This window comes from Fukomys damarensis, unplaced genomic scaffold (assembly GCF_012274545.1).
Source record: "Fukomys damarensis isolate Sample0158 unplaced genomic scaffold, DMR_v1.0_HiC HiC_scaffold_23, whole genome shotgun sequence".
Taxonomy (NCBI): Eukaryota; Metazoa; Chordata; class Mammalia; order Rodentia; family Bathyergidae; genus Fukomys; species Fukomys damarensis.
The window spans coordinates 60,149,483-60,162,158 of NW_022900935.1; the positions used below are offsets into that span (position 1 = coordinate 60,149,483).

The following is a 12,676-nucleotide window of genomic DNA, read 5'->3' on the forward strand; positions in this document are numbered from 1 at the left end:
AAAAAAAAAAAAAAAAAAAAAAAAAAAAAAAAAAAAAAGTAAAAATTTAAACTGTTTCCTTAAAGAGACTTCCTCCATTGCCAAGATCCTGACGAACCTGGCTTCCACTTTGAGAAGACAACCATCTTTTTCTATACTTGCTTGCTTTTTTCTTTAATGTCTTTTACAAAAACTAGGTCCTTTGGGTGTTTTAGGACTTTTTTCCTGTTTTTTGAAGGCGTTTTGATCTTGGTGTTGCTTTTGAATCTTTTCTATTCTGGTTTGATTTTTGTGCACTTTTGGCTGAAGTATCTTGTATGTATCTTCACCGGAGCTCTCTCTTCAGTTTTTTCATTATCAAGTCTTCTCCTTCATTGACATCATCTTCAGCAGCTAATTTTACTTTTTCCCCCTCTGGAACCTAGCTGTCACTTCTGGAGGCAGATCACTTTCCAGATACACTGAAGAGTTTTTCATCCTCTTCCTCTTCTAACTCTGAATCTTCCTCCACAGATACTAAGTGCTGTCCACTAATATACACAGTAGATACACACTCCAACCTTAAGATCACAGGTAGTGTAACTTCAAAGCCCCCAAGGGAAACCATTGGCTGTACAGTGTTTCTTCAGTTGAATTCCCTTCGTAATTCATTGCCTCTGCTTTAACAATGTGAAATTCAACCTTCGAACCAGCCCCTAAACCGACTGTGCTTAATGATAACTGGTACTCGTTTTCAGCGTTACCCACCTTAAAGTGACAGTATCTGTCAGCCTTTAGTTACAACCAAAAAGGCAGTTCTGGGGCCTCAGGGGGCTCATGCCCTATCTATCAAATCTAATCTCCCACAGGGTGGTGACACACAATCAGGTGGGAGAGAATGCAGACAGAGATAAATGACTATCGCTCTAGAGAACAGACATGCAGCATAGAATCACACCAGGGAACAGGTGAATCGCTCTTGTGCACCAAGGAGCACACTTAATTCAGAAGGAATGTTCCTCCCCAAACTTATTCTTTATTCCATAGAAAAGATTTTTAAAAGTGAGATGATCCAAATCAATGACTTGTAAGCTCCTGAATGTTAAGCTGGAAGTCTACATAACATGCAGAAGATGGTATGAATATAAATAAAATGTACATAAATAAGTATAAATAAAAATATATAAAATACATATAAAGTCCCCAGTGTCCACACCTACAATCAACACCAGACATCAAATATACTACAGCCAAAGTCCCCTTCCACTGGTAGGCCGCTTGTCAACTTTGGCTTGATCTTGTGGTCCTCCTGTCTTAAGCTTCTACTTGTGTGATGCTGTGTGGTCCTACACAGCTACACTGGATGTGGCCTCTTAAACCAGACCTCAGTGTCAACCACACAACTCAAGTTGAAGTTAACTTAGAAAATTCTGCACGAGCAGCTACCCAAATAATCAGCAGGTTTTCAACTAGTATTGTCATGGCATTTATAATACACAACTGCCCAATGTCCTGAGTGCAGAGCCCACCACAAAGCAGGTCCAAGAGTAAGGCAGTAACATAACAAGACAAATAATTTTTGAGGGGACTGATTTCAGGTTTTCCTTTCACTAATTCCAATTTCTCTCATGAGGGATTATTTTCTCATTTTTTCTCTTCCTGCTGACCCATGCTTGATGATAGTCTCCAGTGCAAGGTCAAGGAAACCCTCCTCAGCCCCTACTCCCTATCGGTCAGGAATGTGATCAAGGGGCCTCTGTCACAACTGGCTTTATCCATTTACTGAGAGATAGTGGCCACATTGGACACAAACAGTTACTCCGGGGTAGCAGGGTGAGAAGAAATTGGCTGGAAACTTCTGCTTTATCTGTTCTCTAAGAATGTTTCATGCACATCCAGGCCAGTTCTTGTAGTCTTTGTATCTCAGTAGGACAATCTTAACTATTTTACCAACAGTTTTCTTTTTTTTTACCCTAGAATAATCACAACCTTATATAAAAAAGCTCTGACTGCTCTATCATTTTGGATAGGCACAAACTCATATGTATTGAGGAAAGAGACACAATGTACACATTAATTAAACTGCTCCAGATTGCAAAAAATAGCACAGATGGAAGTAATGGGAACCTGGGAATGGGGTAGGACTGTCTGCAGCAAATAGACTGTAAATGGTATTTTAATGTCTTCTTTACATCAACATGCTACTAATTGTACATAAACATGAAAACTGTCCTTCAAGAAAATACTTTGTCAGTTCATCTTTATTGTACTTAGTTCCACTGCTCAGTAGATTTGGAATTTTCTTTAGTACCTACCATACCAGCATTACCCCTTCATTCAAAATGGCTCGCCAGTTCCAAAACTTAAATCCATCCTCAACAACCAAAAACTTACTATTATTGGTCAAAAGAATTACGCTGCAAATGCTGAAAGTGATTTTAGGAGTTCTACAGCTATTTGAACAACAGCAGCACCAAAAGGAATGAATGAGGAGAACAGAAGGAATGAGGGCTCAGAATGAGGGCTCTGAAGGCAACCTTATCTTATCAACGTCCTTGCTCTCCAAAAGCTGTACTTGACTGGTCTACAAACCGCAGGGGAGGGAGCTCATACACTCCTCAGTCATTAGTGTCATCCAAACGGCAGACTAACAAAGCAGGGCCTCTGGCTCAGGGATGTTTGCTAAATACAAGCAACAGAACAAAGGGCCCCAGAACACAGCTGCTCACACGCCAGCACTAGGAGAACTGACCCCGGCGCTGGCTCCCTGGCTTTTCCCGGAGAACAGCTGAAAGTCAAGGATCAAATCCCAGTTCAAGACGCAGTCAATGAGCAGGGCCACGGAGATTTCCTAAGCAATTCTCCCCATGACCTACATCCTTTGCTAACATGAAGTCAGGTAGGGTAGGAAGAGTCTCTGCCAACCAATTCTGCCCTTGGACTTAGACAACCCTGTTTCATGGAGTATTAATGGCAAAGCTGGTCCACATCTGTGGCTGAAAGGTTGAGTTTCTGTATTCTACCCTTTAAGAAAGGGTTCTTAGCTAGGCCTGGAGGTGCACACCTGTTAATCCCAGCCCTCAGGAGGCTGAGGCAGATTGCGGTGAGGCCAGCCCCGGCTACATAGTGAGACTCAGCTTCAAACAAACAAACAAACAAACAAACACACCCCTCCCCCAAAAGAGGTTCTCAGTAGACCAATGTGGCCAAGCCAAGGGCCTAGGGTCACATGCAGGTCTTTTCTAGATTTAAGGAACTCAGGCATACAGGGAGAAAAAAGTGGTAAAAATACAACCTTACAATTTGTTACTGACAAAAGCCAGGTTAAACACAAAGGGTCATGGAGCAATTAGAAAAGGACCAGTCTATTTTCTAAGAATGGGCAACAAAGCCCTCTCCTAGATAGTGGCCACTTGAGATGGGACCTGAATGAACTGAGAGAGCCAGCCACGCGAATTAGGCAAATATGTGTAAAGGATAACATTTGTGGGCAGGATGTTACTAATTTTGTCAAAAGTAGTTTAGAAAGAGCTGATGTCCAGTGGGAAGTGGCAGTTTTGCAAGGGAGCTAGAATAGACAGATTCAACACTGTATAACTGGTGACAAACAAAAGGTCTCATGCCCTGCCTGCTGGTGAAGGATTTCCCACCTTTATCCTCCATTCCCATTTCCAGATTTATGTATCCCAAATAAAAATGTAAAGAGGCCAGGCATGGTGGCACACACCTGTAATCCCAGCACTCAGGAGGCTGAGGCAGGAGGATTGCTATGAGTTCAAGGCAAACCTGTACCACACAGCAAGACCTTGTCAAAAAAAAAAAAAAAAAAAGGCAGAGAGGAAAAAAAATTTGCACCTATATCTGTATCTACATCTATAGCTATCTATCAATACCCACATAAAATACATACTCAATAAGATACTTCCTCCAAAAGAGAGTGTGTAATATCAATATAGCCCAATCATAAGCAGTAAATAGTACAAATCACTGTGTGTGCAGTAAACAACTTTGTTAAGCTGGGTCTGTCAGATCTAGAAATGTGCAACAGCAGTGCCAAGTGCTCCCCAAATTCAAGGTCCTAAAGTCAATGCTATGAAAGAGGAAAAACAAAAGCACCACAGAATCCACTTTCCTTTGGATTCATATGCAAGCCCCTCGGGCCCTTGTATTTCTAAGGTGCATGTTCAAAACCACTGAGCAGAAACACTCGTCACTGCAGGAGGCAAATAATACAAAGCTAAATTTTCAGGAGGAAATGTAACAGATATGCTTATCAATACTATACATATTGCAAGTGCACTTGTATCTGTCAACACTACAACACACGAAACCTCAGGCCCAGTAATTCCAGTTATTGGAAACTTCCTGCGGAAACACCAGAAACACGGGCAATATATCACACATTCAAGGGTGTTCCCTGCAGCACCACTGTGATAGCACAAGTCTGGAAATCAATCAGGGAACATCTCTGCAATGCCTCAGACAGCAGCAAGGAACAGATGATGAGGAGACCTGGGCATGGTGGCCCATGCCGATAACCCCAAGGCAGCGGGGGCAGAGAACTGCTGCGAGTTCAAGGCCAGCCCGAACTACACAGCAGGACTCTGTCTCAAAAAGGAAAAAGAAAAAAGCCAAGAACACAGCCTCACTCCAGCAGCACCCCTTCCAAAGACCTACAATCTGAATCTCATCCAGAAATATCTGACAAATCCAGGTTAAGAGATTTTGACAAAGTAACAAAATGTTAGTCTTCAAAAAGCAGCCCACGCCTGTAATCCCAGCACTCGGGAGGCTGAGGCAGGAGGATCACAGTGAGTTCGAGAACAGCAACCTGGGCTACATAGTGAGTTCCAGGTCAGTCTCAACTACTTAGGGAGACCCTGTCTCAAAAAAACCAAAAAAAAAAAAAAGTAGCCTTCAAAAGTGTCAACGCTTTTAAAGTAAAGGAAAGCTGTGCCACCAGGTGTGGTGGTGCATGCCTGTAATCCCAGCACTTGGGAGGCAGAGGCAGGAGGATCGCTGTGAGTTTGAGACCAGCCTGGGCTACACAGTGAGTTCCAGGTCAGTCTCAACTACAAAGTGAGACCCTGTCTCAAAAAAAAACAAAAACAAAAACAAAACAAAACAAAATAAAGGAAAGCTAAGAACTGTTGCAGACTGCAGACTGAAGAATAAACAGCTGCCGTGCTGAATTAGCTCCTTCTGCTCTAAACGCTGCTATGACAAGGGGCAGAACAGGCGTGGTGGCACATACCTGTGATCCCAGCACTCTGGGAGGCTGAGGCACAAAAAGCACTAGTTTAAACCCAGCCTAGGCAACTCAGTGATGTAGTAAGATCCTGCCACAAAATAAAAACCAAAAAAAAAAAGAACTAGGGATGTAACTCAGTGGGAAGGCCCTGAGTTCAATGCCAGTACCACACACACACACAAAAAAAAAAAACCCCAAACAACTGTCTTTGATGGGTGTGAACCAGGAGCAGTTAGGCGGTACGCGCGTAACACTAACAAGCTTTTCAGCAGAACTGAGCTGGCAGGTGCCAGCTTTGGTTCAGCAGATGCAGAAGGTAAGATATTTTGCCCCAGCGGCCCTTAAAGCCTGCAAAGATGGTCACGTAAACCAGTAACAGTACAACATTATAAACAAGATAGAATTCTAGAAACCAGGACTGTACCCTGTAAAGCAATTTAACACAGACACAAATTTATAATTTAAAAAACCTTGAGGGCTGGGGATTTAGCTCAGAGCTCAGTGGTTCTGACACCTGCTTGCCAAGCTCAAGGTCTGGAGATGATCCCTGTTACCAAAACAAACAAACAAACAAACAAAACAAAATAACCTTGAACAGTCCACGTGAAAAGATTAATTATATCATGAAGTTTTTTAGAAGAAAGGGAGTACATTAAACAGTGCTAATTCTTACCTGGGTATTGTTTGTATAATGAAAATATCCTGGCCACGAACAGATTCTTTTATTTCAACTCTTGTTTCTGAAAAACAAAAAATGTTCTAAAGTTTTAAGAAAAGCACTTTTGGGCTGGGGATTTAGCTTAGTGGTGCTGCGCCTGCCTCACAAGTGAGTTCAATCCCCAGTGGGGGGGGGAGTGCTTCACGATGCTTCAAGTAGCTAACACCACCACCAAACTAAAGACATGAACAATATACTTGGTAAAATGTACAACACAAGGCAAACAGTAATATGTTTAATAAAGTAGTCTGTGCAGATATTTCAAACTCTAAAAAAACTCCAAAAGCTAGAACTTTTAGTACCAAGCATTTCAGAAAAAGGATACTCAGTCTGTAGTAAGGAAGGACGAACAAGTCAAAAAGAGTTGCACTTTATAAATCTTCCGGTGGAAGTTGGCTGTCGTGGCACGCACCTATAATCCCAGGGCGAAGCAGGAGGATCACAAGTTTCAGTCCAGCCTGAGCATCTTAGCAACACTGTCTCACAGTTTAAAAAAATGACAAAGGACTGGTGATGCAGCTCAGTGCGAAGGCCCAGAGTCCACCCTCCACCACTTCCAAAAAAGAAAAGAAATCTTCTGGTGGAGGTGAGTGGGGTGGATTTAGAGCAGCTAGCAGCGGAGGCAGGAAGGCCTGTTGGAAGCTATGCCTCCAGAGAGAGATCACAAGGCTTACACAGTGACTAAAAGGCAGGGAAAGGGAACTTCATTCCCTGTCTGCTCCTCCCCAAGTGCTTCCTCTCAGGAGATGCCCAAACACATCACCAGGAATTAAACTGGCAATTGCTAGAGAAAGAACTTCGTCTATCTTTATTCAACTTCAGATTTCAGACACTAAAATCTCCTGTTTTACTCAGGCAGTAAAGTTTTTGCTTTGTTTTGACACAAAATAAGACACTATGTAGTTCAGGCTAGCCCTGAATTCACTATGCAGCCTAGGCTGACCTCAAACTCGAAATGTGCCTGCCCCAGCCTCCCGAGGGCTGGGATTACAGGCGTGTGTCCAGCTAAAGTTTTCAAATCATCAAGTAAAAAGCTGCTAAGTGTGGGAGCTGGATGAAGGGACTTGTGGTTAATTAACACACGTGACTTGTACGTATCTGGGAATGTGTGCTTCCCATTCAATTACCCTGTAAACTGCCTTTTCCTTCGCTTGAGCTTTGCTTTTTTAGACCCCACAGATCACTAAGCCTTAATAATTAATCTCTGCAAACTCCATATAGACAGTTACATCTTGGAAAGGAAAAGGGACGCACAGAATCAGGTACCTAGGCTTCCAACTTTGCAAAAATAATTCAAAATGATTCTATACCAATCGTTCTGACTTTGCAATGAGTAGGAACAGTATAATCTGAAGCACGTGGTCCAGTAGGAGTTTAAAATACAGCAAGTATCTTAGTTCTTCACACTAAGCTCTTCACACCATCCAGAGGGCAGCAAAATGGGTTAGCAACTCAGCGAATATGAGAGTCCATGAGAAAAAAAAAGTCAAAGATGGAGAAGTTAAAGAAGTCAGGGCCGGGGATTTGGCTCAGTGGTTCTGCTGCCTGCCTCACAAACATAAGGTCCCAAGTTTGATCGCTGTTACCACAAAAATAAATAAATATAACTAAGTCTTCTCTTGGGGGTGCTCTATCACTGAGCCACCTTCCCAGACTTTTTCGTAGGTGTATATGGGGAACTGAACCCAAAATTTTTTTGACTGGGGATTTAGCTCAGTGGTTCTGCCCCCTGACTTGAAAGCACAAGGCCCTGAGTTCGATCCCCAGTACAAAAAAAAAAAAAAAATTTTTTTTTGGAGACAGAGTCTTGCTAAATTGCTAAATTGCCCAGGCTGGGCTCAAACTGGTAATCCTCTTGCCTCAGCCTGTTTGTACTTGGATTACAGGTGTGTGCCATCGCACCTCGCTTAAAGAGGTCATTTTAAGAGATTGGGATTTACCTCAGTGGCACGTGTGCCTGCCTTGCAAGCGCAAGGTCTGGAGTTCAATACTGATATCACAAAAAAAAAAGGTCATTTTAATAAGTGTCAGATTGCTCGATGTCATTTGACGACCTTGTAAGACAAAGAAAGGTAGGAAGTATTTATCAAATATAAACCAATGCAGCAGAATTACACAAACACACACACACACACACACACACACACGTACATCTTTCCATGCATAACATATACATACATATATATCCTTTCTCATTCTAACAGGATTTTTTCATCATTGTGGAAAAGAAAGGTGATATCACAAGAGTGTAGTAAGTCAGGATTTGGGGAAGTAGAAAACAAATATGCACACCTGCAATGTCAAACAAAATATTTCTGTCTGAACTATATAGTTGAGAACCTGTCTCATAAAACAAAACAGGGGAAAAAAGTCTGTGTGTTAAACATGAGCCACCTCTTTTTGTTTCCTTTTTCCCCCCACCCCTCTTTATTCCTTTTCTTTCTTTCTTTCTTTTTTTTTTTTTTTTTTTTTTTTTGTACTGGGGATCAAACTCAGGACCTTGCACTTGCAAGGTAAGCGGTAGAACCACTGAGCTAAATCCCCGGCTACCCCTCTTTATTTCCATATCCGGATTCAAGGTCTTGCTAAGTCACTAAATTGTCCAGGTGGGACTTGAATTTGTGATCCTTTTTCCTAAAAGCCTGTCAGAGTGCTAGGATTACAGGCTTGTACCACCATATTCATCTTTACTATCTGCCTTATATAAAAACATGCCAGCTGATTAAACAGCGTCGGAAGAAAGGATTTTTAAAAAAACTTACTGAGTATTTCACTTTCGAATCCAGAGTTGCTGTCTGCCTCGCTCATCCCTCGACCACCCCACCTTTGAAGAAACTGCCTTCTTTTATATTTAAAAAAAAAAAACCCAAAAAACCCAAAAACAAAAAACAACTTACCTCCATTGGTCTCTTGGTATACAACCGATTTCCCCAATTCAGCACCAAGACGCCTAAAGGCAAAAAAAGAAAGAAAATTGAGATTTAAAAAATCCAGTTCATATACATATGTTTTAACAAAAAGACTCAAAATAACGAGACAGGCACTCTTTCCAAAACAATCTGAAAGTCTAGGAGTGGGGGCTGTAGATCAGAACTGCAAAGGTTGTAGCTGGGGTAAAGCACTTGACTGGCACATGCAGGGCCCTAGGTTCAATCTCCATCACTACAAAAGAAACAATCAAAAAATAACAAAAATAAACAAATAAACAAAAACTACCTAGGGGCCAGGGATTTAGCTCAGTGGTACCACTGCCTGCCTTGCAAGCGCAAGGACCCGAGTTCAATCCCCGGTACCAAAAAAAAAAAAGCAAACAAAAACTACCTAGAAGTTTTCATACATGGTGGCCCATGCTTATAACCCAGAAGCATTCAGGAGGATCAAGGCCAGCCTGGGCTACACAGTGAGTTCAACACCAGCCTCAACTATGCAGTGAGACCCTGTACCATCTCAAAACAAAAACAAGCCAGGCGTGGTGGCGCATGTCTAGAATCCCAGCACTCGGAAGCTGTGAGCTTGAGACCAGCCTGGACTACACAATGAGTTCCACGTCACTCTCAACTACATAGTGAGACCCTGTCTCAAAAAAAAGAAAGAAAGAAAAAGGAATCAAGTCTAATTCATGCCTAGCATGGTGGCACATGCTGGGAAGACAGATCCCAGTAATTTGAGAAGCTGAGGCAGAATTACAAGTTGGAGATCTGCCTAGCCAATTCAGGGAGACCCTGTCTCAAAATTAAAAAAAAAAAGACTGGGGATATATAGCTCTGTGGTTGAGTGCTTGCCTAGCATGCACAAAGCTGGGTTTAAACTCAATCCTGCAAAAATAAACCAACCAACCAAGCACAAAAACTGGAAATACTAACAAGGATTAGATACTATATAATGTGAAAGACCAATTTTTTTTTTTTTTTGGTGCTGGGGATCGAACTCAGGTCCTTCAGCTTGCAAGACAGGCAATGGAACCATTGAGCTAAATCCCCAATCCAAGAACAATGGTTTTTAAAGTCTCTACCATGCCAGGCCTGGTGGTGCATGCCTGGGACCCCAGAACTCTGAAGGATCACTGTGGGTTCAAGGCTAGCCTGGGCTACATAGTGAGTTCAAGGCCAGTTTGAACTGCACAGCGAGCTCATCTCAAAAAACAAACAAAAAAATCAGCATTACCATTTTGCAAGCAAAATGATATGACATAAAAGTAGAAACTATTTAAAAATACTCCAGCCAGGTAAATATATAGAATGGAATATTATTCCCCTTAAAAGGAATGAAATTCTAGAGATATATGTGAACCTTGAAAATAAATTATGCTAAGTAAAATAAGCCAGACACACAAACAAAAACAAGCATTGTAGGATTATGCCTACAGGAAATACCTAAAGACAAATTCAGAAACAAGGTAGAAGAGGTTATCAGAGGCTGGGAGGAGGGGCAAATGGGGAGTTGCACGAGTGCACAGTCACCGCTCAGAATGATGAAAAGGTTGTGGAGATGGATGGGGTGGTGGTGACGGCTGCACAACACTGTGAGTGTGAATGAACTGTACACTTAAAATCTGTTAAAATGGTAAATTTTATGGTATGGATTTTTTTGAGACAGGGTGGGCCATCACACCCTGTGTGCTATGAATATTTTATCAACATTTTTAAAAAAAATATGGAATGCGACGGGCGTGGTGGAGCACACCTGTAATCTCAGCACTCAGGAGGCTGAAGCAGGGAGGATCTCTGTAAATCCCAGACCAGCCTGAACTACATAGCGAGTTCCAGGTCAGTCTCCACTACATAGTGAGACCCTGTCTCAAAAAACCAAAACCCCCAAAAAAAGAATCACACACATGTAGCCGGGCATGGTGGTGCATGCCTGTTATTCCAGCACTGGGGAGGGAGAGGCAGGAGGATCACGAGAAAGTCCAGCCTGAACTACATAGTGAGACCCTATTTCAAAAAGCAACCCCCTCACAAACCCCACACCCTGTGGCTAGGTGTGGTGGCCACGCCTGTAATTCCAGCTGAGGCAGCATTACCAGTTAAAGGCCAAAGTGGGCCATAAAGTAAAACACTGTCTCAAAATGACAAGAAAACATGCAATGTGCCTCTTTTATTGATTAAAGTACACAGTCAAAGAAGTTTGAAGATCTGTTTTTGAAGGTCAGTCTGAAAAGAATCAGAAACCACAAAAAAGAAAACTCTTAGAAATCATAATCTCAAGGGTCATCTACTCTGGTTATTTTCAAACCCTGCTTGGTAGTAAACCGCCCCCCTTTTTTTTCCAAATAAAGTGTTACTGAGGGGTTGGGGTGTTGTCAATGGTACAGTTTGCTCAGCATAAGCAAAGCCCTGGGTTCAACCCTTAGCACAGCCAAAATTAATATACACACTCTCACACCCACCCACATTTTATTAGAAACTCAACATCATGAAACAGATCAAAGAAGTATTTACAAACGTTTATCATTTACAGCAACTTAAAACCTTTTGAAGACTCTATGAAAAAAAACCGAAAAAGCCATTTACTATTCCCTTCAGTTTCCTAGAGTCATAGTCACGTGTGGTATATCTGACCCAGTATAAATACCAACTTCATACTTAAAGTTAGTATTTTAAAAACAAAGTATTTTAGTTGGCTTCAATAAGAAAGCAAATAATCAGGGGTAGAAATAGAAACTAGGTAATAGATTGCAAAAGGATTGTTGTGTACTCTTCTAATCTTACTTAAAACTCCAAATGAGAACAAGCATAGCTGAAAAGATTTAGTTTCCCATTTCTACATTACCATCTGGGAATTTAAATATTCTTGCAGTTAGCTGGGCCTGGTGTCTGTAACCCCAGCACTCCGGAGGCTGAGGCAGGAGGAGCACCGGAGGCTGAGGCAGGAGGAGCATCGCAGTGAGTTCAAGGCCAGCCCGAACTACACAGCAAAACCCTCTCTCAAAATAATTTCCTGCAATTATTTACCAGCCCTGAAAATTCACGGAGAAATCAAATGTAACTGCTTAGAATATGAAAATTACTTTGCCAAAAGACAAATTGTTCATTGTGTTTCATATTTCTAGCAAGTTTATTTGCAAAAGGGCTCACAAGGCTCTCCTTGGTAGTCGGACTCTAGGTTTCTTCAAAAGAGGCAGCTAGAAAAAAAGACCACTTAGCAAACAGTGCCACTAGGAGCCCACGTTCTGCTAGGTGCTTGAAGTTCACTGTCTCTGTCAGGTGCACGACGTCCCCATCAGCAGAACTGTGCCCATTTTACAAAGGAACTTCAGGAAAATCAAGTCTTGGGAGGAGAAGGGGAAATAAGAAAATTAAGACGCGTCCCTTGCATGTACCCACACCCCATAATGCATGTAATCACCGTGTACCGCAGACATGGATTAATGAAAAGAAATCAAGACGGAGCTGTTAACTGGCGGGCCTGAGAAGGCTTCCCAGAGCTCTCTGACCCCAAAGGCCACTGCAGACCCAAAAGACCGGGAAGGGCTGATCCAGCCTCAAGCTGACTTGCACACCGCGGCTGGCCTATCCCTGCCCTCGGCCCTGACCCTTGGAGCGGTCTTCTCGCCTCGCCCTGCCCGGCCCGCCCCACACCTCTTCCCAGGAGACCGTGATCAGCGCCAGAGATCAACTCCAGCCGTGGGGGTCTGGCTGGGCCAAACCCCCGTCCGAGGTCAGGAAGGTTCCCACCGCACGGGAGGAGCCGGCTCAGCCGCGAACCGGGGGACGGTTCAGCCCCGCGGCCGCACGACTCTCCCCCGG

General features: G+C 42.7%; 1 protein-coding gene and 1 pseudogene across 1 annotated transcript in view; both read right to left on the reverse strand.

Annotated features, from left to right (window-relative positions):
- Positions 1 to 8,877, reverse strand: part of Prpsap1 (phosphoribosyl pyrophosphate synthetase associated protein 1) — a 24,683-nt gene extending 15,806 nt beyond the window's left edge. The window contains exons 1-2 of the mRNA XM_010618445.3: positions 8,825 to 8,877; positions 5,883 to 5,949 (exon numbers count right to left, since the gene is read on the reverse strand). The gene's annotated coding sequence lies outside the window, so the exon portion shown is untranslated. The remainder of the gene's footprint in view (positions 1 to 5,882; positions 5,950 to 8,824) is intronic.
- On the reverse strand, positions 234 to 1,024 carry LOC104858471 (annotated as a pseudogene).
- Positions 8,878 to 12,676: the final 3,799 nt, after the last annotated feature.